Genomic DNA, 22,815 nt, shown 5'->3' with positions numbered 1-22,815 from the left:
ATGGGCGCCCGGGATTCGGGTCCTGTGGCCCGGCGCGCGTCGCTGTGGCCGCCCTTCTGCCGCCGAGCCTCGCCCTTCCCGGCCTCCCGGGGGCGGCGAGGCCAGGGCTTCGCGGGCGGCGGCGTCCCGCGGGACGAGCTGGGGCTGGATGCGCGCCCCTGGCAAGGGGGCATCGCGGGCGGGCGGTGCTTCCCCCAGCTGACCCCGCTGCCCTCGGCCGCCGGAGGGTGGCGGGCCCCGGTAGCCAAACTCACGGCCGCGGCATCGCTCCCTGCCGGTTCCCCCGGCCTCCAGCCCCCTGAGCATCCCTTGTTCTTTTCCCTCGCGTGCTTGTCAGTGAAGGGCAGTCAATGCCGCTGGGCCCTGGGTGCTGCGGCCGGGGCTGACTCTGATGGCATTTACCAGCTAGTGGCTCCGCTAGCCGGGAGCGCGCGTCCCCTGGGTCTGCTGCTCCGCCCTCCTTTCTGCACCGGGACTCGGGTTTCTGCGGTGGACCCCCGCGCCCCGTGGCGGTCTCCTTCTCGGAAATGCAACCCCAGAGAAAGGAAAGCCTGGAGCTGGCTGCACCTCGCCTTTGCTCGCGTGTGCCTTTGGTTTGGAAGACAACTTCGGGGATCCCGTCGCCTATGGGCAATCTTTTGTTGTGATTCAGGCTTTGCTTTTCAAGAAATAGATTTGCGGCGTCTCTCTCGATTTGGAGGATGGAGAGGTTTTGGGTAGCATCTTGAATCTCAAAGTTTCCCTGCCAACTTTGCCCTCATCCCTGCTGTTCAGAAAGCAGAACCAACCTGGAAATTTAAATGCTTGCGGACTCGGACCCGAAGCGGTTCTTTTGTGCTTATCTGTTGGTAGCTTTCTCTTGCTGTTTATAAAAAGAAGCCCATTAAAAAGTAGAGATAACAAAGGCATCCAAACAAATGTACCTGGAAAAGTCTCAGTTCTATCACCAAAGAAGAACATTTACTAATCCAGTTGAACTGATGTAGAGAAAGGCTAGCTAGCTCATGGATTATGTAGTGGACAGGATGTGAGGGCAGGAACTAGGGCCAGGAGCCAGCAAGCCAGCTGCTTGCCTGGTGCTTCTCCAAATCCCGCAAATAGGAGGAATGTATTTGTTGGGATACTTTTATTTTTAGATGACTTTAAGGTCGAGAAGTGCAGACGTTTATACACCTTATGTAGTTACTATTTGTGGTTTTTTTTTTTTTACTACTTTGCCGAAAACATGTTTTTGTGGGAGGTTGCTTATAGCTTAACAACTTCAAAAAAAAAAAGGAAAATCTTTAGGAAATAGGTTTTTTTTTTTTAAAAAAAAAAACCCAGGAAATTTTTAGTGGTTTACATTAAGTAAGGCACACAGATTTTCTGGTGTATTAAAGATACTATGTATACCTTTAAGTAGACCCAGTAAGGAACCTTTCTGATAGCACATTAAAAAATTGGTATTTATGTAAGATTGTGTCTGTTGAAATTGCTGAGGTATCATCACAAAACTATTATTATTCTGTCTGAGTAAGAGCGGAAATGAACAAAATTTTAATGTACTTTGGAACCCTGTGGATTGTTCAGATGCTAAGCATTGTGAAATAGGGCATAAAATGAGTTGTAGCAAGTTAGTTCCCCGAAATGTTTGTCCTGCATAGCATTTTTTTCTTTCACAGTTGATTAGCAATTTCCTTTTGCTTATCTTTAATTTATCCATAGTAGAATTCTGAGTATTTATCTTTTCTCCAAATGCTGAGATTGAGGCATACCCTTAAAGAATTTAGAAGAGATTAAAAGGGAGGCACTAGTACATTCCTCTGCTCAGACTTTTTTTTTCTTTTGTTGATTGAACCACTCTAGGGCTGGGGCATGCTAAGCATGTGCTCTACCACTGAGCATATCCCCAGCCTCATCTTTGTGTATGTGGTGCTGGTGATGACCCTAGGGCCCTGCGTATACCAGGCAAGTGCTGTATGACTGAATTACATTTCTAGTCTCTCAGCTTTTTAATTTGCTAAGTTTGTGACTTGTAGAAAATTAATTACACGAAGGTCTCTTTTATATCAGAGTTGTGCTCTTTTGAATGATTCCTTTCTGAATGGCTCTACTTACTGGTTTCTCAAAGTCTGGACCTCAGATCTCTTACATCAGCATTAACAGGTTTTTGACCCTCCAAGTCAAAATCAGACAATGGGAGGTAGTGCCCTGGGATCAGTATTTTCAACACATCTTCCAGGAATTTCTCCAGGGCAGTAAACTTGGAAGACTATTGGCAATGCTTTTCTTGCTATTGAGTACCAACAGAGTCCATCTTCTGAAGTAGATAGCAAGCTTTTCAAGTGGCAGAAATTTTATGTTGGGCTGCTAGTAAACTATTGGCCATGACCTTCAGGTAAGTAGTTATGCCTACAATAAATGTTTCAGAAGGATGGACTTTGCTTTACTGTGGTCTCCCTAGAGCCTACAATAGTGCCTGGAAGAACTCAATTAAATAGTTGTTGAGTGAATGAGTGAAACACATTGCCATGAACTTAAGTTTTTAAGCCTTTACCTGCCGAATTCGTTGCATCATAGAGTGATGTCCAAAGCACTGTATCCTAGTCATTTCTGTAAGCTTGGTTAGTGTTAAAAGGAGAGTCTTTCCTGACTGCATTACTCAAGGAAAGAGTAATGTGCTAGAAAGAAATCTAGCAAAATGTTGGCTTAAAGACTCAATATAAATTTAAGCTGCAATGCAGTGACTAGTTATTTATCACTGTATCACACAGCATTTTATAAATTATGATAACTCTTAAGTGTGCTATAAGAATTACCACCAGGAAATATAGACAGTTTTGCATGCTTTCCAATTTGACTTTTCATGATGATAAAATATGACCTTAACTCCCCATTTTCAGGTCTTTCATAGGGCCTATACATTACAGGTTTTATGTAGGCAAGGGTTAGTTATGAGGCTGAAAATCGGAAGAACAGTAGTGAAGTTTATTTGCCTCTAAGTAGCCTAGGCTGGCCTCCAACTTGGAATCTAGGATGAAATCCAGGGAAATCTCCTGAGTGCTTAGTTTACAAACACGTGCCATCATGCCCTGCATCTAAACACAGCCAATTAATAAGTGATAGTTTAGAATTGGGGTGTACAATATATAAAATTCAAAAGCTCACACTCATTGACGTTTTGTACTGCCTTATTGTCCTAAGTAGAAACTCATTGCTTACAAAGGAAGTCTCTTACCATTTTCTTGATCCTAAATAAGTATGGTTTAATTAAGAAACTATAAAGATTAAGTAAATATAATTAAAAAATAAACCTCATGAATTATGATGAATAACTAATATCCCTTGTGTCTAAAAATTACCCTTAGGTGAACTGAAATACAGAAAAGTAAAACACAAGAAAATTAGAAAATAGGGGCTGGAGAGATTGCTCAGTGGTTAAGAGTACTTACTGCTTTTGAAGAGGACCTGGGTTTGGGTTCCAGCTCACAAATCGGTAACTCTAGTTCCAGGAGATCTGATGCCCTCTTTTGGCCTCTATGGGTACTGCACACATGCAGTACACATACATACGTGGAGGCACACACTCATACACATAAAATAAATTTTTAAAGAAGTCTTCAAAAAAGGGGGGCTGGAGAGATGGCTCAGTGGTTAAGAGCACTGGTTGCTCTTGCACAGGACCTGGGTTTGATTCCCAGCCACCCACGTGGTGGCTAACAACCATCCGTAGCTCCAGTTCCAGGGGACCCAATGCCCTCTTCTGACCTCTGCAGGCATTGCATGACACAAGTGCACTTACATACATGCAGACAATATGCTCATACACACAAAATAAAGTAAAAAAGAAAATATTTTAAAAATCTTTTCAAAAAAGATTCTAAAATACTCATAAATCCATGACCTGAGTTATATATTCTGCATCATTTTTTGTTTGGCTAGTCATATACAGTTTTTGGTACAAAAAATGAGATCTTGCTATACATATGTATTCTTCCCTAACCCCCAGGTCTCTCTATGTATCTTTGGCTGCTTGGAACACACTATGACCAAGCTGGCCTCAAACTTGCAGTGACTCTCCCCCACATCCTGCCAAAAGGGAGAATTTTTTTTCCCTCCATATACTGGGAATTGAATCCAGGTTCTCACTCATGCTGGGAAAATGCTCTTCCACTGAACTTTATCTCCAGCTGTTTTCTCTCTCTCTCTCTCTCTCTCTCTCTCTCTCTCTCTCTCTCTCTCTCTGAGAGGTTGGTCTTGCTGTGTAGTTTCACTATGCATGTAGACCAGGCTAGCCTCTGACTAGCAAAGGTCCTCCTGCCTCTGCTTTCCCAATGCTGGGATGAGAGCATGCACCACCATGCTCAGCTCATACGGGTATTTTTAAATTTTTTTCCTTAGTATTTAAAAATGTCTTTCCTGGAGGTTGGAGAGGTGGCTCAGCAGTTAAGAATATTGGTTGTTCTTGCAGAAGACCCAAAGTTCAAATTCCAGCACCCACATGGCAGCTAACAACTGTAACTCCAGTTCCAGGGGATCCGATGGCTTCTTCTGTCTTCCACAGGCATTATACGACATGGGTGCACTTACCTACATGCAGGCAATACACTCACACATAAAATAAAAGTAATAAATAAAATATTTTTTAAAATGTCTTTCCATATCTATATTTCCAGCTTAATAACTGAATAATATATCTTCATGGATCTATGAAAATTTGGCCAATTTATTTGACATTAATTTGTCTTTTTCCACTCCACTGTTATCAGAAAACTTGCAGTGGCTGATTGTCCTGTGTGCGTCTCTATATACCTTTAAGATTTTTTTTTCCTGTAAAATGGGTTTCTAAGGGGCTGAGGGGATGGCTCAGTTCAGCTTGAGGAACTGAGTTTGGATCTCCAGAACCTAAATAAAAGCCAGACATTGTGTAGGGGTGAATCACTGCAAGTTAGAGGCAAGCCTTAACCCCAGTGCAAGGGGGTGAGGGGTAGAGACAGGAGGATGGAGGTCTTTGGGGCTTGCTGGCCAGACAACCTAGCTAGAGGGGCAAGCTCTGGGCTCAGGGAAACACCCTGTCTCTAAAATAAGGTCGGAGGAGTGAGTAAAAAGCATCTCAGTGCCAACCTCCAGCTGCCTCAGGTGCTCACATGATTACTGCATAGCAGTGTAAAGGTCCAAGATGCTGAAGAAGATGCGTCTTAGAAATAGACTGCTGAAGGAGCTATAGAGAGGGTTCAGTGATTAAGAGCACTTGCTGCCCCTTCAGAGGACCCCACTTTGATTCCCAGCGCTCAGTTGGGCAGCTTTCAATCACCTGTAACTCCAACCCCAGGGATCCAATGCCCACGTCTGACCTCTGAGAGCACTTGCACACCCATCATGGTGCACACACACAACACACACACACACACACACACACACACACACACACACACACCCAAGTTTATAAAAGCTTAGATTTCTAGAAGTAGGATTGCAGAATCAAAAGCTATGCTGAGGTTTTAAGATTTTTTTTTAATTTATTTTTTATTTTTTTGAGACAGTATCTCCTTGTAGCCCCAGCTGGCCTGGAACTCACTTGTAGACAAGGCTGGCCTTGAACTCACAGAGATCTGCCTGCCTCTGCTGGGCAGATCTCTGCTGGGATTAAAGGCATGTACCACCATGCCTGGCTAAGATTTTTTTTTTTAAACTTACTTTTTTTTAAAAAAACTATTATTTTTAATTTATTTCATGTGTGTGAGTGTATTCCCTACATGTGTATAAGTGCACCCGTGTTGTACAGTGCTCACGGAGGTCAGAAGAGGGGGTTGGATTCCCTGGAACTATAGTTATATACAGTTGTTAGTTACCGTGCGGGTACTGGGAGTTGTACCCGGGTCTTCTGCAAGAGCAGCCAGTGCTCTTAACCGCTGAGCCCTCTCTCCAGCCCCTAAAGCTTATTCTTTCACAATTTCCCTCAACCTCCTCTTTCCAACAAGGCCCCCTCAGTTTTCATGTTTTTGGTGTTTGTGGCCCACTGCATTTAATTGGGGTGCTTGCATGAACATGGGTAGGCGGCTATTTACTTAAGCAAGGGCAGCTTACTAGCTGCCACCCTCAATGAGGAATAAGTCCCTTTCCCCAGTGACTAATAACTGTATCTCCTCAGGGATGAGTAGCGCGCACTAGCCTCTAACACACCCATGATAAAATGTTGATGGATCCAGTCTTGTGTAGGTAACTCCACTGCTGTGAGTTAATGGGTGCAAAGGCCATATTATGTCCACAGTGGTTCACAGCACTCCTTCCCGACCTCTGTCATGGAGACTGAGCTTTGGAGGGGGATAGAGATGTTCTATATAGGGCTGAGCACTCAGTCACTTATTCTCAGCACTTTGACCAGTTATGAGTCTCTGCATTAACTTTCACTCACTGAAAAGAGAAGCTTCTCTGACCAAGGCTGAGACTACAGACACAGACACTACAGACACAGAAAGTTTAAAGACTTTGATAAATATTTCTAGTGTGCTGTCTAGAAGGCTGGAGCAATTTATGCTCTTATGGTGGTGTTCTGGTCCCACTCCATGCTCTGCTTCTTGGAATGGCTTAACTGCTGCTAAAGATTATGAAATTTTTCTTGTGGCAAGAAGAATGGCTTTTGGTATAACCTGCTTAGTGGGCTGCGAAGTCAGACATTCATGCACCTGTTATAGTAACAGCTCACATTGAGTCCTTTTCCGGCATTTATATGCATTAACTCACTTAACTTTTATAAACTTGTTTTACAAATGAATATGCCTTGAAAAATGCAGTTAAGTGACTTAGCCAGCAAGTAACTGGGGAAATTTTTTACCAGAGTCCAAAACTCTTGGCCTATTTCTTGAATCTATTTTATAGACATAGGAGTGTTTTGCACAGTCCTGATTTCAGTTGTTTAGAAACTTAGAGATTCCCTGACAAGTAATAAGGCATGTAATAAGTAGGTAGAGTGCCTATTTGAACTCCTCCTTAAAGCCTTGTTCATGTAAGTTGGCTCCCAGGTAATCCTTGTCAACTGTCTGGCAGTCATCCCTCATCTTTTAGTTTACAGAGAGCTTCCCTAAGTGCCCTGCATGAAAAACAGGATTAGAGCGATAGAGAAGGCTAGTGAAACTTGGAAACACAGTTTTACTTGTGTGGACTTGCCTTGGGAACACAAGACTGTAGAAGCGTGACAAGGGAGACAGCTGGGAGTCTGTCCAGACCTTTCCACATTGGCCAATTTAGAGAGATGAATTGACTGTTGAAGTTCACTACAGCAGTGTGAAGGCCTCAGTGTAGATAGGTCATAGATCCATAGGGAGAGCCTCACAAAAATGAACCCCAAAGTTGTGACGGTGGCCTGGCATTAAAGTGTTATGGCTAAAACAAAGTTTGTAGCCACCTAACAAAGGGAATTTGAAATTGAATCCATCCTCTTGAAACCTTTTTTTTTTTTTCTAGTAGAATCAATGTTGGACAGCTTGTCTTAGCTCATTATCCAGAGAGTATGTTGGCAAAACTATTCTGACCTTTGTTCTCTGACCTGAGTTTATCTATGCTACCTGCTAAGGTAGGGGACAGCCAGGGCTTAGTTTTCAGCTGACCATCAAACCTCAGCTCATTGTTGTGCAGCATGGGGCTTCACAGAGGCCAGGTGGGAGTGGATCCAAGTGCATTTCACCCTTCATTGAGTAGTAGAACCAGGAATTGAGCTCTGAGGGATGTGGCAGGATTTTGGATCTAACGGAATTAGAAGGTGGCCACAGTTTTATCCTTGATGGCTAAAATTAAATGTCCTTTTCTTAATACAGTAGGATGGTCCTTTTGATCCTCTGGCTTGCTCCTTGAGTTTTTGTCTACAAGTTCTGGTTTGATGGCATTTGATGCGTTTGTGAGACATAGATGCTGTGCATGGAAATGGACAGAGTCAGTTACTTTCAATGCCATGTGCTAAGGAAGACATTGACTTAGAATAAAGCCATTGAAACAAAATGCCATTGGAACACTCTCTGTGGATATGTGTGTTTGTCTTGTATGTCTGTGTGTGCAGGGCCACTTACTTGTCTCCACTGAGAATTTGTTTGTTTGTTTTGAGATAGCCCAGGGTGGCTTGAAACTCACTATGTAGCCCAGAGTCCTTGAACTTGTGGTCATATTTGTGCCTTGCCCTCTCAAGTGCTGGGATTATAAGTGTGCGCCACCACTCCTGACTCCAGCACACATTTCCTGAGCAGTTTTGTTATTAGGAGGATCATGTGCTATGCTATAACATACACATCATTCCTGTGCGTCATCTTTCATAAAAGCCTGTGCCTTGTGGATTCCATGTTTTATAAAAATCAATTTAGCTTTAAACTCAAGACAGCAGATTGCAGATGGCGGTGGCTAAAAGGCCGCTTACTGGCATAAAAGTTATATATTAGCAATGAGACAAACCTTGAAAAATTGACCAAAAATTAGTGCCATTCCTGGTATGTAGCAGGTGTCAATGAATAAATCCCTCCTTTATCTCTCCCCATTCTTCAGTCACTATAGTTAATACTAGAGACTTAGTGATACCTTTTAAATAGTACTGCTTATTTAGTAATGCTTATTTAAGTCTCTTCAAAGATAATTGTTCTTTTTATGTTTAAGTGATTGGAGAACTTGGTCTAAGATGCTAGTTGTGAGCCCCTGGATCAAAAGGCCCAACAGCCGATGCTCTGCAATGTGCTGTGTTGCTAAGTGGTGATGTTTGATCAATTAGGGACACTGAATGCATTTACCACTTGGGATTTGTTTCAATTTATGATGGACTTATTGGGAGATAACCCCATTTCAGTTAAGGAACATCTGTACTGTTAGGCTTGATCTAATGAAATAGCAGTGAAAGCTGGGTGAGATGGCATGTACTGATAATTCCAGCACTCTGGAGACTGAGACAGGAAGGTGGAGACCAATCTAGGCTACACAGTGCGTTTCAGGCTAGCTAGGACTGTGTGATGAGACCCAGTCTCAAAAAAACGAAAAGCACAATGCACAGACAATTACCCACCAAAACCCCAAACACATGTGCAGTGTAAGATAAAGATGAATTATTTGACTCCATAAATATTAAATTAATTGAGGTTATGAATGTGGGTGACCAAGAGGAGAGATTTTGCTTTTCTTGGTGGAAGAAACTTTAAATGTAAGGAAATGAATCCTTGAAATAGCTGTTTTGTGAATTGAGTGTCCATAGATACTGGTCTCTTTGAAGATTATCTTAAGTGCTGTAAAGTGCTGTGACTCTCCAATCTGGAGTTTTAATTAGTACCAGAGGAAGGAAAACCCTGCAGTAATTGTGACCTTGCATTACTTTTTAGTTAATTTTAAACTACAGTCACTATCTGTTTTCTATGGTTGTTTTCATCTCATCAGTTGAAGTGATATTATAGTTGTCAATTTGGTAATTTCAAAAATAACATGATTTTCTTACTAGTAAACAAAAGCAATGCATATTTATTGAAGAAACATTTTGAAAATATAAAGACAAAAGACCAAAAGTCTCCAGTGCTCTCAGTAAATACCCAGAGTTACCCGCAGCTACCTGTGTGAAACTGCTTACTCTGGGAGAGCTGAAGGCCTGTTACAGGCTGGACTCAGAATGTAGTCCAATCAGTGGGGCAGCCCTGGGCCACCCAGTCCATGCCTTTGTGGCCCTGGGGAAGATGTATCCCTGTGTTGCTAACCTTCTCATTCTTCAAGAATAGCTGCTAATTTAGAAACATGGAAATTGACATGAAGTCTCCCCATGTATGTTAATACACTGGCAGTCAAAGTTGTCTGAGGCTGAAGACTGTGTTTGGTGTCTGACTTCTTTGTAGCATCAGGTACATGAATGAGGTTTGTAGCCTTTAATTTTCAGTTAATATATAGTGACTATATTGACAGCCATTGTGGTGCATATTTAATACATATCTGATTACTCATTGCAGGGTGTAAATTTGCTTTTTAAAAAGACCAGTGGGGCCGGGCGTGGTGGCGCATGCCTTTAATCCCAGCACTCAGGAGGCAGAAGTAGGGGGATCTCTGTGAGTTCAAGGCCAGCCTGGTCTACATAGTGAGTTCCAGGACAGCTGGGGCTACAGGGAGACCCTGTCTCAAAAAGACAGAAAAAAAAAAAAAAAGATTTAGAACTGCAGACACTGTATTTGCCTGTTTCAACTACTTTTTTCCCCATCTTTTTAAATTTAAAATTTAAAATTGTTGTGTGTGTGTGTGTGTGTGTGTGTGTGTGTATGTGCATGTGCATGTGTGTGATATACAAGTGTGTCTGTGTCTGAGTGTATGTGCACAGGCCAAAGGAAGATGTTAGGTGTCCTACTCTATCACTGTACACCTTTTCCCCCTAAGACAAGGTCTCTCACTGAATCTGGAGCTTGGCTAGTGGCCAGCAAGCCCTAGCAATCCTTCAGTCTCTGCCCTACATAGTGCTGGGGTTGCAAGCACACTTGACCTTGACCCCTTCCAGCTGTCTGTTTGGGCTCTGGGGATTTGAATTCAAGTCCTCATGCTTATACAGCAAGCACTCTTACTTACTGAGCCTCTCCTCACCCTGTTTAACTACTTCTATAATTGTAAACCTCAGATTTTTAGTTTAAGGTGTGTTGCTAGCGTCATTTTTTGGCCTTTACAGGCTCCTTAACTTATGGTTCCATCTGTAGCTGCTAGAAAACCATGTGCATGCTCTGGAGGAAAAAGGCTGGAAAGAGATATTGTCTGTGCTCTCTGCTTTTCTTGTTAGACTCCAGGAGAGATAGCAACTTGACCTTTTGCAGAAGGGCATGAGCCTATGCTTGGAAAAATTATTTTTTCTGTTCTAAGAAGAGTATTAAAAGTAGATGCTAGCCAGGCATGGGTGCATGACTTTAATCCCAGCACTCGGGAGGCAGGGGCAGGCTGATCTCTGTAAGATTGAGGCCAGCCTGGTCTATAGTGAGTTCAAGACCAGCTGGGGTTCCAGGGAGACAAAACAAAATAAAACAAATGAAAAAAAAGTAGATGCTAAGAACTTATACTGTCTTAGGGAATGTTGCATTTACTTTTTTCATTATGAACCAGTAAGGTAATTCACTCCCCAGTATCAGCAATTCCTGGCCACCAAGCCCCTGAAGTTGGTCCTTTCCTTTTATTGTGGGTAGTCAGCTTCCTACTTGTTTCCTTCTTTAAAGCTGGGACCTCAAAGTTGGTTATTTCAGCTCTACGTCTTCTTTTTTATTTTTGTTTGTTTGTTTTTTTTTCATTTCTGCCCTGCATATTTCTGTCCCTAGACCCATCCTACTATCTCTGTTCTGTTTCCTATATTTATGTTGGGCTAAAAATCAGCTGCAGAAAACCGCACAACTCAATAAGATTTTTGCCCTTCAGTTGACTTGTGTCCTGCTAAACACTCCTCCCCAACTTTCTTTCCATTCTTCACAGACTCTAACAAACTTGGCTCCTTTCTCAAGTCCCAAGGACCTTCGCTCTTAGGGATGATTCTGCCTGCTGTCTGGGCCTTCTGCCCTCTCCTCAGGGAGCTCCTGTGAGTCCATCTTTCTCAAATAGAGTTTCACTTCTGGGGGTTGGAGAGATGGCTCAGCGATTAAGAGCACTGGCTCTTGGAGAGGACATGGATGGTTCCTAGCACTCATGTGGAGGCTAACAACCATTGATACCTCCATTCCCAGGGCATTTGACGCACTATTCTGGCCTCTGTAGGCATTGCATGCACCATGGTGCACTTATATATATGCAGGCAAAACATTCATACACAGAAAATAAAATATATATATAAACAGCCACAAAATCCCCATAGTTTTGCTTCTGGAGATAAGAAGGAAGAGGAAGAGGAAGATGACTGCTTCCTCTCCCATGTGCTAGATACTGCCTTCTCCTGTTTCCTCTTGAGAGTTTGTTCCATTCTTTCATGCTCCCCTTTGCAGAGCCAGAACCAAATCCTGCTTAACTGCTGTGAGCCATGTGGTGTGGCAGAAGCAAGGAGGACTACTGACAGGGTCCCTGTCCTGACTATGTTCTGGTGGGGCAGACAAACAGCAGACACATACATGGTTCCCACCTGTTGCAAGTGCTGCAAAGAAGGTGCTCAAGAGGACCTGATGTCATAGAGCCCAGGCAGGATACAGCCTTTCCTTGTGGTCTGAGGTATGTTGAGGAGCCATCAGAGTGGGGAAGGTTGTTTTCCCAGCTGGGGAAGCAGCATGTGAGCAGCTGCTGTGGCAAAAAGGAGCACAGTATATTTGATAAGAAGGCTACTGTATCTGGAGGGAGGCGCAAGGCCTGACTATTGAGGGCTCCATTGTGGGTCTAGAAGGCCCAAGTCTGATCATGCTCAGGGTCTGTTTTCCTTCTCTTTGTCCTTCTGTCCTTTGCAGCTTCCTTAACTTTGGCTCAGCTGTGCCTTCCTGACACTGTTCCCTGTGATTGTTACTTCCAGACTTCCTTTAGTGTGCATGTTTCTTGGAAGAATAGTTTATGCTGAGTGTCTCAGAATGAGGGGTGGGCTGGAGGGATCAGCCACACCAGGGGTTGATAGGGTTGGAATCGTTCCTCCAGCACTGCCACAGTCTTTGAGGAAGAGTGAGGCCCTGGAGGTTGTATTCAGTCGCATAGTGATTTAATCATTCATGCTGACACAGTGGAATTAAAATGGAAAGCTCTGGAATTGTGAGGTTGGAGACTTTCTGGATTGGTTGGTGAACATGCTGATATGTGGACAGGTGTGTGATAGTCACAGAGGGGGAGGGAGCAGGGATGCTCTTACTCTCCCCTGAACCTTGTCTCTTCCATGTTGTGTCCTGAGGATGTAGTGATTTTCAGAGTTCTATGACTTGTCCTAGTGAGATACTGAACTTGATGGATATGTGGCAACATCTTCTGCCTGGAAGAAATGATGAAAACTTGGGGCACACAAGACTTGAGGCTGGTACATGAAGTGGGAGCAGTCTGGTAGGACTGAGCCCTTAACTTGTAGGCCACACTGGCTCCAGTAGTTTTAGAATTGAGATGAATTGTAGGACACCTCATTGGTGTCTCAGAAGGGTTGCTAGACAAATGAACTTATATTCTGTCTGTACAGTATCCCCATATAAATATAAATGTTTAAGCCAGATCAGTGCAAAGGCAGTTGAATACAATTTAGCCGTGTAAGCTGGCAGCCTACATTGTTTGTGAATCTGTAGCCAGTGGCTTGATTGTGTCCGCTCTCCACCAAAATGTCTTTGGATGCACAACTGTGTGTTCCCACTACCTATTGTTAATAAAAAACTGCATGTTTATTTCTTGTGTGCATGTTGCATGTGTTGTATATATGAGGGCATGTGTGTCCTTGGCTCGCATATGGGGGCCACAGGACAACCTTTGGGAGTCATGTGGGTCCCAGGGCTTGAAATCAGATTGTCAGGCTTGGCAGCAAGTGCCTTCACCTGCCTTCTCGATGTCCTCCATTACTAGTCCTTAGTCATTTTTCACTTTATTCTTTTCAGTTTTTGTGAGAAGGTCTCCCTGTAGCCCAAGCTGGCCTGGATTCACTACCACGCTGGCCTCCATCTCATAGAGATCCACTTGCTTCTGCCTCTGAGTGCTGGGATTCCAGCATGCACTTTACCCCTGATGGTTCCTTCTTCTGACTTGTCTGACTGCCCTGTGGAGCTTCGTTTGCATGTCCGCTGTTGCTAGCAGCATCTGTTTGTTCATGTGCCTTGTGCTTCAGCTCACCAGCATGTTTCCTCACGCTTCATCTGATGTGGCAGCTCTCAAAACTTTTTGGTGTCAGAATTTCTGCATTTATTAGAGAACTGTGATTAAAGACCCCCAAGAAACAAAAATTTTTTGGTTGTAGTATTTTTGTTTTTTTTAGAGAAGTGTGTTAAAACCCCCCAAAAAATTTTTTTTTTTGGGTTTTTTTTTTTTTTTTTTTTTTTTTGGTCTTTTTGAGACAGGGTCTCCCTTTAGCTGCAGCTGGCCTGGATTCGCTATGGAAACCAGGCTGGCCTCAAACTCACAGAGATCCGCCTGCCTCTGCCTCCCAAGTGCTGGGATTAAAGGCGTGCGCCCCCATCCCTGCTTCTTTGTGAGTTTTTGTCTATTACTGTCTGCCAGACTAGAAATGAACCAAATTTACAAAAGCACTTATTCACTGTTTTAAGTAAGTATAATAAGCCTAATACAATTAAACACAAATAACATTTTTATGAAAACTGTAAACCACCCCCCCCCCCAAAAAAAAGAAGAAGAAGAATGGCAGTGTTTTTATGTTTTTTCAACTTTCTTTCAATGCCTAACTTAGGTGATGGCTGGTCTTTACAGTTTATTACAGAATGTTTTGGTTGGAGTTAAAGAAAACCTGTCTCACACAGATGCGTAGTTGGAAGATGGAGATGTCTTCACAGAACGTTGTAGTCAGTCAGTGATGCTGTATTATTTATCAGAACTTAATACTGACTAATTCTTTAGGAGTTTCAATGTGGAATCAGGAGCCAGGCAGTGAATTTTTTGTGCTGTTACATAAATCTATTGATTCATCTTGCACTTTGAATGGACATTTTACCCCTGTATGATTTTGTAGCAGTGCATTGATCATTTGGAAAATACTAGTTAACTGATACTATAAATCTTATAGGTATTGACTCGTTTGTTAATTATACTATCACACATTTTAAAAATTTGAGACAGGATCTCATATAACCCACGTTGGCCTAAAAATTGCTGGGTAGCCAGGAATGACTCTGAACTTCCAGCTATCCTGCCTCTACCTTGACAGTGCTGGGCTTATAGGCATTTGGTACCATGCCTGGTTTATCTGGTGCTGGGGATCAACCCAGGCTTTGTGCATGCCAGGCAAGCACTCTACCAACTGAGCTACATTCCTAACTCACATCCCAGTTGTACACCTTATTAGAAAATCCTTTACGTGCCAGGAAACAGTGCGGCTCACAACAGTGCATGAAAGTTTTCCAGAATTTAATTTTTTTACCTAAAAGCTCAAATATTAATTTTCTCTCTCTCTCTCTCTCTCTCTCTCTCTCTCTCTCTCTCTCTGTGTTGTTAGGACTAGTCTAAGGAATAAACTTGATTTCTTCAGCAGCTGTTTATAGCGTAGTCATTTTCTTATTCAAGACTTTCCTGTTGTGTTAGATTTTTTTGTTGTTGCTGTTGCTGTGATAGGTTCCTAAGAGAAACAGTTTAAAAGAAGGTAAAGTTTATTTGGCTCATAGTCTCAGACCCTGGCTGCCAGGCTTGGTTGCTGTGGGCCTGAGGTGAGTGCCATGCATGCCCGGTGGAGGGAAGCAGCTCGCCTTATGGCAGATAGCAGAGCTAGAGGAAGAGAGCTTCCCCAGGACGACACACCCTTCAAATGACCTTCTCCCACTTGACTCTACCTCCTCAAGTTTCCAGCGGAGCCCAAAATAGCGCCACTAGCTAGGGGCAAAGCCTTGAACACTTGAGCCCATGGGAGACATTTCTTATGCAAACCTTGATACCTGGTATCATCTAGATTTTCCTGGTTGTATGCTGCTGAGTTCATCAGGTAAGTGACTTTTGGGTAAAGGATGGGACAGTTCTGTTTTGTGTGCTTTTAGAAGGACTTCTGGTATTACCTGGCCATTACTACCTATTACCACCTTGTGCAAGTGTTACACATAGACCATCACATTTTTGTTTTTCATAGATCTGTGAGGCAGAGGGTAGGACCATTATGTTACAGATGAGAAAGTAGAACCCTCATTTTTCTACTATTTATAATAACAAAGACCTTAGAGATGAACTATTGGGCAGTTGAACTCAAATTCTAAACAATCCTTGAGTTATTTACTTATATTACAGTATTGTAACGTGAAATGGGACTTGGTTTTTTATTTTACTTTATTTTTTAAATTTATTATATTTATTTTATGTGTATGCATATATTGCCTGCATGTAGGTAAGTGCACCCGTGTTGTGCAATGCCCACAGAGGTCAGAAGAGGCTCTCAGATCCCCTGGGACTGGAGTTACGGACAGTTGTTAGCTGCCATGTGGGTGCTGGGATTCGAACCTGGATCTTCTGCAAGAATAACCAGTGTTCTTAACTGCTGAGGTATCTCTCCAGTGCCTTTATTATTTTTATTTAATGTGTATTAGTGTTATGCCTGCATGTAGGTAGGTGCACCCATGCAATCCCCTTGGAGGACAGAAGAGGCTGTCCTATCCCCTGGAACTGGAGTTATGGACAGTTGTTAGCTGCCATGTGAGTGCTGGGATTTGAACCCGGGTCTTCTGAAAGAACAGTCAGTGTTCTTAGCTGAGCCATCTGTCCAGCCCTGAAACGGGACTTGGTTTAAATGAACTTTCTTATCAGTATAGTTACATCCCACGGCTTTGGTCTAACTTTTAGTTCTAGGAGGAGCAGGAAGTGCTTGGAAATCATTGCTTCTAGGAGTGCCTTCACATTCTGAGGCCACTGGCGCTTTCTCTTGTCGCAGCAGTGCTAGGTGCCTCTGACAGACAGGCATGCTTGTAATAGCTGTGCAGACATACAGTCTGTAAGTGCTGGCATTGTGCTTATGTTGGTTTTATTATACGCTATATTACTTTTTAGATTTCTTCTTAAGAGCTATATTTTCTTTCTTTCTTCCTTTTTTTCCTTTTTTTGGTCTTTTTGAGACAGGGTCTTCCCATAGCCCCAGCTAGCCTAGAACTTGCAATGTAAACCAGGCTGGCCTCGATCTCACAGAGATCTGCCTGCCTCTACCTCAAGCTATAATTTCTTTAAAATCTATTTTCAAAGCCATGGGATCTTGTTAGATGGGCCTTGGCTTTGGCTTCATTTATTTGACCTTTTAAGATTGAGGTTGGAATATTAAGGAGATGCTCTTGGAATACTTTTGGGATAGAATATCCTGATGTCTTTTCTTTCTTTTTTTTTGGTCTTTCTGAGACAGGGTCTGCCTATAGATCCAGCTGGCCTGGAACTCGCTGTGTAGACCAGGCTGGCCTTGAACTCACAGAAAACCACCTGCCTCTGCCTCACAAGTGCTGGAATGTAAGGTGTGTGCCACCACACCCAGCTCTGATGTCTTTTTTGATACATTGTCTCACTGTGTATCCCTGACTGGCCTCAAAGTCACAGAGATCCTCCTGCCTCTGCCTGCTGAGTGCTGGGATTAAAGGCATGTGCCACCAGGTCCAACCTAAACAGTCTTTTGTTAGGTTTAGAAATGTTAGAAAAGATCTAAATCAGGATGACAAAATAACATTGACTCATCTGTTGATGTTGTTGTGTGACATTCCTGGCTTGAGTAAAGGAGCAAGTTCTAAAATCAGCAGTTGTTTAAAAGATTTGTGCAGACAGTGGGCGTTGGCACTTGAAAATGACATGTCAGCAAGATAGCTATTGGTATTTTCCCAAACAGGCCTATTTTAGGCAGCTGGGCAAAGTGTGTTACTACTTCATGGGTGAGAGGCAGTAGAGCAAAGGAACTGTGCCACTACTTAGTAACCGTAGTGCTTAAACTGAAGTGTGTCGGTGTCCTCATCTTACCAAGGAGACTGATCACAGTTCTTGGCCTATGAGATTGTTGTGAGGATGCTCAGGCACTTAGCACAGTGCTCACTAAATAGCGAGCATTATATGAGAAATAATTTTATTTCACCATCACTTGCAATCCGGGGCCGGAATGTATAGTTTAAGACAAAAGTAAAGGTATTATGTGTTGTTTATCTGCAACTTGATCTCAAGACCTCCTCTAACTTAGTTCTTTTCATTATCTGGAAGAATTTCTATTTAAGTTTGGAAGAAAGAAAGAGAACCAGATGCACGATAGATTTAAAGTGTTTTATTTACTTAGAAAAAAAATAGCTAGAGAGAATGCTTACAACTCAACAATAGGATTAATAATGTAATGTAATTAATTAATTAATAACCTGATTAATTAAAATATGGGGGAACGGCATGAATAGGCACTTTTTCAAAGAAGATAAACAAATGGCCAGTAAACACATGAAAAGATGCTCAGCATTCTTAGTCACTAGGTAGAAGTGAAGATGAAAACCCACTACAAACTCTAGAATGGCTATGATTTAACAAGCAAACAGCAACTAAAATGGAAGATGACAAGTGTAGGTGAGGACCTGAAAACTGGAATCCTCATACATTGTTGCTGTGAATGTAAGTGGTGCTGCTGCTGTGAAAAGCAGCCGTTCGGTTCCTCAGTAAGTTTAAATATAGAGTGGTCTTATGCCCCTGCAAATACATTCCTAGCTACACAGCCAAGAGAATTGAAAGCAGGTGTTCAAACAAAAAGTGACTGTTCATAGCAGCGCTGTGCTGGGGGGTTTTCTTTTCAGGATCTGGAAGTGATTGTTGCATATCATTATGAATATATTAAATGTCATTGAACTGTGTACTTGAGTTAGAATGGTAAATTTTATATGCATTGTGACATTTTACAGTAAAGGAAAGAATTTTGATGTGACATTCCTAGTTCACCTTAGTAGCCATTTTCCTGAAATAATTTCTCAAACTATATTTTAGGTCATTTAAGGAAATTATTCTTAGTCATTCTTAGTCCATATATGGTTCAGTGAAAGATATCTTTTTTTTTTTTTTTATTGTCTTGTAAGTCCAGGAAAGGTGGAAAAACAAAGCCGTGAGAGTTTTAATATCTGTTGTGCCCCAGGGGCCCAGGGGCTCCTTGAAACCCTTAAACAGACTGCTCTGAGTACAGTAACCATTTGTGTTTTTATGCTCTCTTCTAAGTATATAGTGTAGTTTTCCAGAGGCTGTATGGCACAGGATGATGTCATCTCTTTGATGGATAATGGTTTATGTGCTGTATATGTCTGTTTTGTTTTTGCATAATTTTCTAAGGTAAGCTCTTTGGGATCACCAGTATGAAAATAGATAGCCAGATGATTCTTTTTGACCACATAACTTTTATTACTATTTAGGGGTTATTAGCTTTTTTAAGATGTTCTTTATAGGACATAATAGGTTTCCTGTTAGGCAAAGCATCCTGGTTCTTTTAAATTTGAACACATTTTGCATTACCTTTGTCATGGGGAGCTCCCCCATGCCCCGGCCTTTAAAGTTCATAGAGTATTTTAAATATAATAATGACATCTAATGTTTACTATTTGTCATGTGTAGACCATATTCTTGGTGTTTCTGTGGATAATCCAACAACTGCAGAATAGATACTGTTTCTTTCATCAACTATTGTATATGTATGAGTGTTTTACTTGCATGTATATACGTGCACCACACGTGTGCAGTGCCCATGGAGGTCAGAAGAGGGCATTGGATCCCCTGGAACTGGAGTTATAGATGGTTGTTAGCCCTATGTGGGTGTTGGGAACTGAACCCAGGTCCTCTGCAAGAACAGCCAGTGCTAGTGCTCTTAACCACTGAGCCATCTCTCCAGCCCTATTACTTTCATTTTACAGCCAAGGCACAAATGGTCAAGTAAATTTACCTGAAATTCCACAACTGGTTAAGTGGAAAAATGTGGCGTTTGGACCCATGATGTCTGCCTTTTTAGTGCTAGGGTGTATATTTTTCCTCATAAATTTGTATAATAAAGCTTGTTAACAGTGCGTGTGTGACCTTTCCACTTGCAAAGCTTCCACTTTACCTCACAGTAGTGCTGCACTGACGGTGGTTTGGGAGACGGGTTAGCTTCTATTGCTTAAAGCTGGGGCTCCAGCAAAGAGGTGGTTGACTGAGAAATGGGGATCAACGATAGGAGGATGGGGTGCTGTAAGGGACCAATCCTTTGTCCTTTTGCTTCTGGTCTGGATACTGGTTGGACTTTTTCCCTAGAGACTATCTGGCCAAGGGTTTAATAGGAGTACCGCTCACCTTTTCTCTGACCCTTTGGAACAAGATACATTTTCACAGTTTTTACAAAACTTTTTTGGGTCAAGTATTTATTCCATCTGAACCTTTTCTCGATTGTTAATACCAACCAGAAAGGAAAAAAAGATGGTTGAAGTGGGAGTGCACCCACATATGAACATGAAGACTTACTTGCATGTACACCACATGCATATATGTGAAAAAAATAGAAAAAACGAAAAAGTAGTAGAAACAATAGTTAAAATAGTACTGATTATATTAGTTCAGCCTCATGCTAGTACAACAAAATAATCTGGGAAGGTTTGGAGGTTCAAGCCTAAGATTGACTCTTGTGAGGAGAGTACATCACAATGGGGAACACTTTGGAGGTATACTTGCTGTGTGGGCCATGGACAGACCTCCACACATATGCTAGAGTTCTACAGTCCCCTTCAAGGGTATGGCCCTAATGACATAAGGATCTTTATACTATAAAGTCCTGCCTCTTAAAGGTTCCCTGCATTCCCCAATGCCTCCTTGTCGCCACCCAGCAAGTTTTAACAACCAGGACCTTTGCAGGATACTATGCATACTCAAACCATAACAATGTCACGACAGTGTCTTGAATTTGAGCTATTAAAATAAAAATCACCAACCTCTTTAAGAAGGTCAGGTGACTATGGTGTCATCACCGAAGTCCCGATGGTGGTTTTGCCCTGGAGAATAAGCTGAGACCGTCTAGCATTGGGCTTTAAGACAGGTATGATCAGATCCACTCTGAGGCTGAGGGATGGCAGCCCATTTCCTTGATACCAAAATATCATATTGTAGGAGCAAAAGAGATGGCTCAGTGGTTAAGAGTGCTTGACGTTCTTCCAGAAGTCACAAGTTTAGGTCCCAGTATCTACATCTAGTGGCTCACAACTACCTGTAACTCAAGTTCCGGGACTCTGATGTCCTCTTTTAGCCTCTGTGCCCATGTGACATACACATAAATAAAAATGAATCATGTTTTAAAATACCATTATTGTATATCTTAAGCATATAAAACAAATGGAAAAATTGGGGTGCTAGGCAAGACCCTTACCCACTACCTTATGGGCCTGAGATCCACGCAGGGGAGAAGTGGAATGCCAACCTGGGTGCTGTGGACCTTTTCAAGAAGAAAAGGCTCCATAGAGGAGGGAGTTGAGGGAGGTAGGTAGATCTAAAGATGTGCATTATGTAGGATAAATTCATCTAGATAAATGTAGATTGATGTACAGCATGATGCCTTTAGTTAAGAAACCTTGTATTATATTCTGAAAGTATTTCAAGAGAGTAGATTTCAGATGCTCTTACCACACACACATGGTGACTATGGGAGGGGAACGAATATTTTACTTTGAAGTTATTAGTTCACTGTATACATGAGGCCCTGTGTTTGGTCCCCAGCACCACCAAAGAAAAACCAGTCACCCCCCCCCCCCAAAAAAAAACATTTCACTGTGTACATATATGTTTCTATTGAAATAACATAGTTTCTTTAATTATATACAGCAACAACAGCAACAAAAAAACATGGTACTAGATTGGTGTGGGTAGATGGAGTGGACTTGTAGGGAGTTAGTAGCTTTAAACTTTCTTATCTGTCATGTATATTGGAGAAACTGTATTAAGAACCTGCTGTGGGGGCCATCCTTTTTTGTTCTTTAGCCAGGATTTGATCTGAAATGTCCTCTTTGCCTCATAATTTGAATACGGGCTTGGGGGAGCTTGTGCTACTATTTGGAAGGCTGGAGACCTTTAGAGGTGGGGTGTGACTGCAGAAATAGGTCAGGAGAGGTAGGCCTTTGAAGATTATGCCTGCCCCAGGTTCTAGATCCCTGCTTGCCGCCACTTGTGGTCTTGCTGCCATGGTGGGGAGTACTCTGCCATTGTGCTTCCCTGTGATGGCCACTGAAATGAAGCCAAAACACTTCTTTCCTTCCTCGAGTTGTTTCTGTCTGGTCTTTTGGTTACAGCACACAAAAGTATCTGATACACCTGGTTCACTTCCAGGAGGACTGCAGGCTTCTAAGGCAGCAAGGATATCTCCGCTGCTAGTGACTAGTGCTGGGTGAGGACTTGGCTCTTTTATCCACTTAACAAACAACTGTGGCAGATTTGTCATGGGCGTTATTGGTGTTGGACTGCAAATAAATGTTGTTTCATATTTATCACAGCTGTACTTCTGTCCTGTGATAAGAACTTATCCTGTGTAAACAACTGTGTGAATGAGCACGTCAGACCTCAGCAGATTTTGCTCAAAGGGGGATCATTTGTTAAAGATATTTCTCAAGGTTTTTTCTTCATATCTGATTGTTATATTTCTGTCTAGAGATGGTTGGAATGTTGCTATTACTCAGGAATCTAGTTAGTTGAATGTTGGATTGTGAGCCCTGCCTTTGACTATGTAATTAAATGAGTTTGTAGCCAGTGTCTTCCTGGAGGAAGCCAGATGTTTGAAAGCTCTGAGGTTCCTTAAGGCTTGAAGCCATGTCTCAGGGCTCACTGGTTCTAATTTTAAGGCATCAGTAAAGGTATGGTGTTCTTTTATTGTGGATCTTTTTTGTTTTTCAGAGTTTTCAGCTGTTAGGGATTTAGTAGCTCAACTGTTTTGAATGTGTTTTTAATGTGTTGCTATTGAGGTTTTTTGAGAAAATAATGTGAAATGTGATATGACTGTTTAGGAGAATTTCTGGATTTGGAAAACTCAAAGCATGTAGACTAAGCAGATGTTCCCAAATACCATCAGATGTCTTTGGTGGGACTCAAGAATTTCTAGCAAGTTCTCTATTAATGCTGTGCTTTTAGTCTGGGGACCAGACTTTGAAAACCCCTGGACTAACATGTGGAGATAACTAGAGGTAATAATAACAAGACAGCATGGTATGCATGGTGTGTTTCAGGGAAAGAATCTCATTTCCCCAAAGGTAGTAGAACAATAAAGAAAAACTGGTTTTGGAGGAAAACAGA

The 22,815-nt window shown here is 42.2% G+C and overlaps 1 protein-coding gene across 3 annotated transcripts in view; it reads left to right on the top strand.

Annotated features, from left to right (window-relative positions):
• Positions 1-11,980: 11,980 nt before the first annotated feature.
• The window catches only part of Itsn1 (intersectin 1), a 200,361-nt gene continuing 189,526 nt past the window's right edge, over positions 11,981-22,815 (top strand). For 2 of the 3 annotated variants that reach the window (XR_003849972.1, XM_008835942.3), the window contains exon 1: positions 12,128-12,147. The gene's annotated coding sequence lies outside the window, so the exon portion shown is untranslated. Of the gene's footprint in view, positions 12,148-22,815 lie in introns of all 3 variants that reach the window. The other variant, XM_008835940.2, reaches the window with a different exon arrangement.

Source organism: Nannospalax galili, unplaced genomic scaffold (genome assembly GCF_000622305.1).
Source record: "Nannospalax galili isolate Female #2095 unplaced genomic scaffold, S.galili_v1.0 scaffold136, whole genome shotgun sequence".
Classification (NCBI taxonomy): Eukaryota; Metazoa; Chordata; class Mammalia; order Rodentia; family Spalacidae; genus Nannospalax; species Nannospalax galili.
This window is presented reverse-complemented; position numbering and strand designations above follow the sequence as displayed.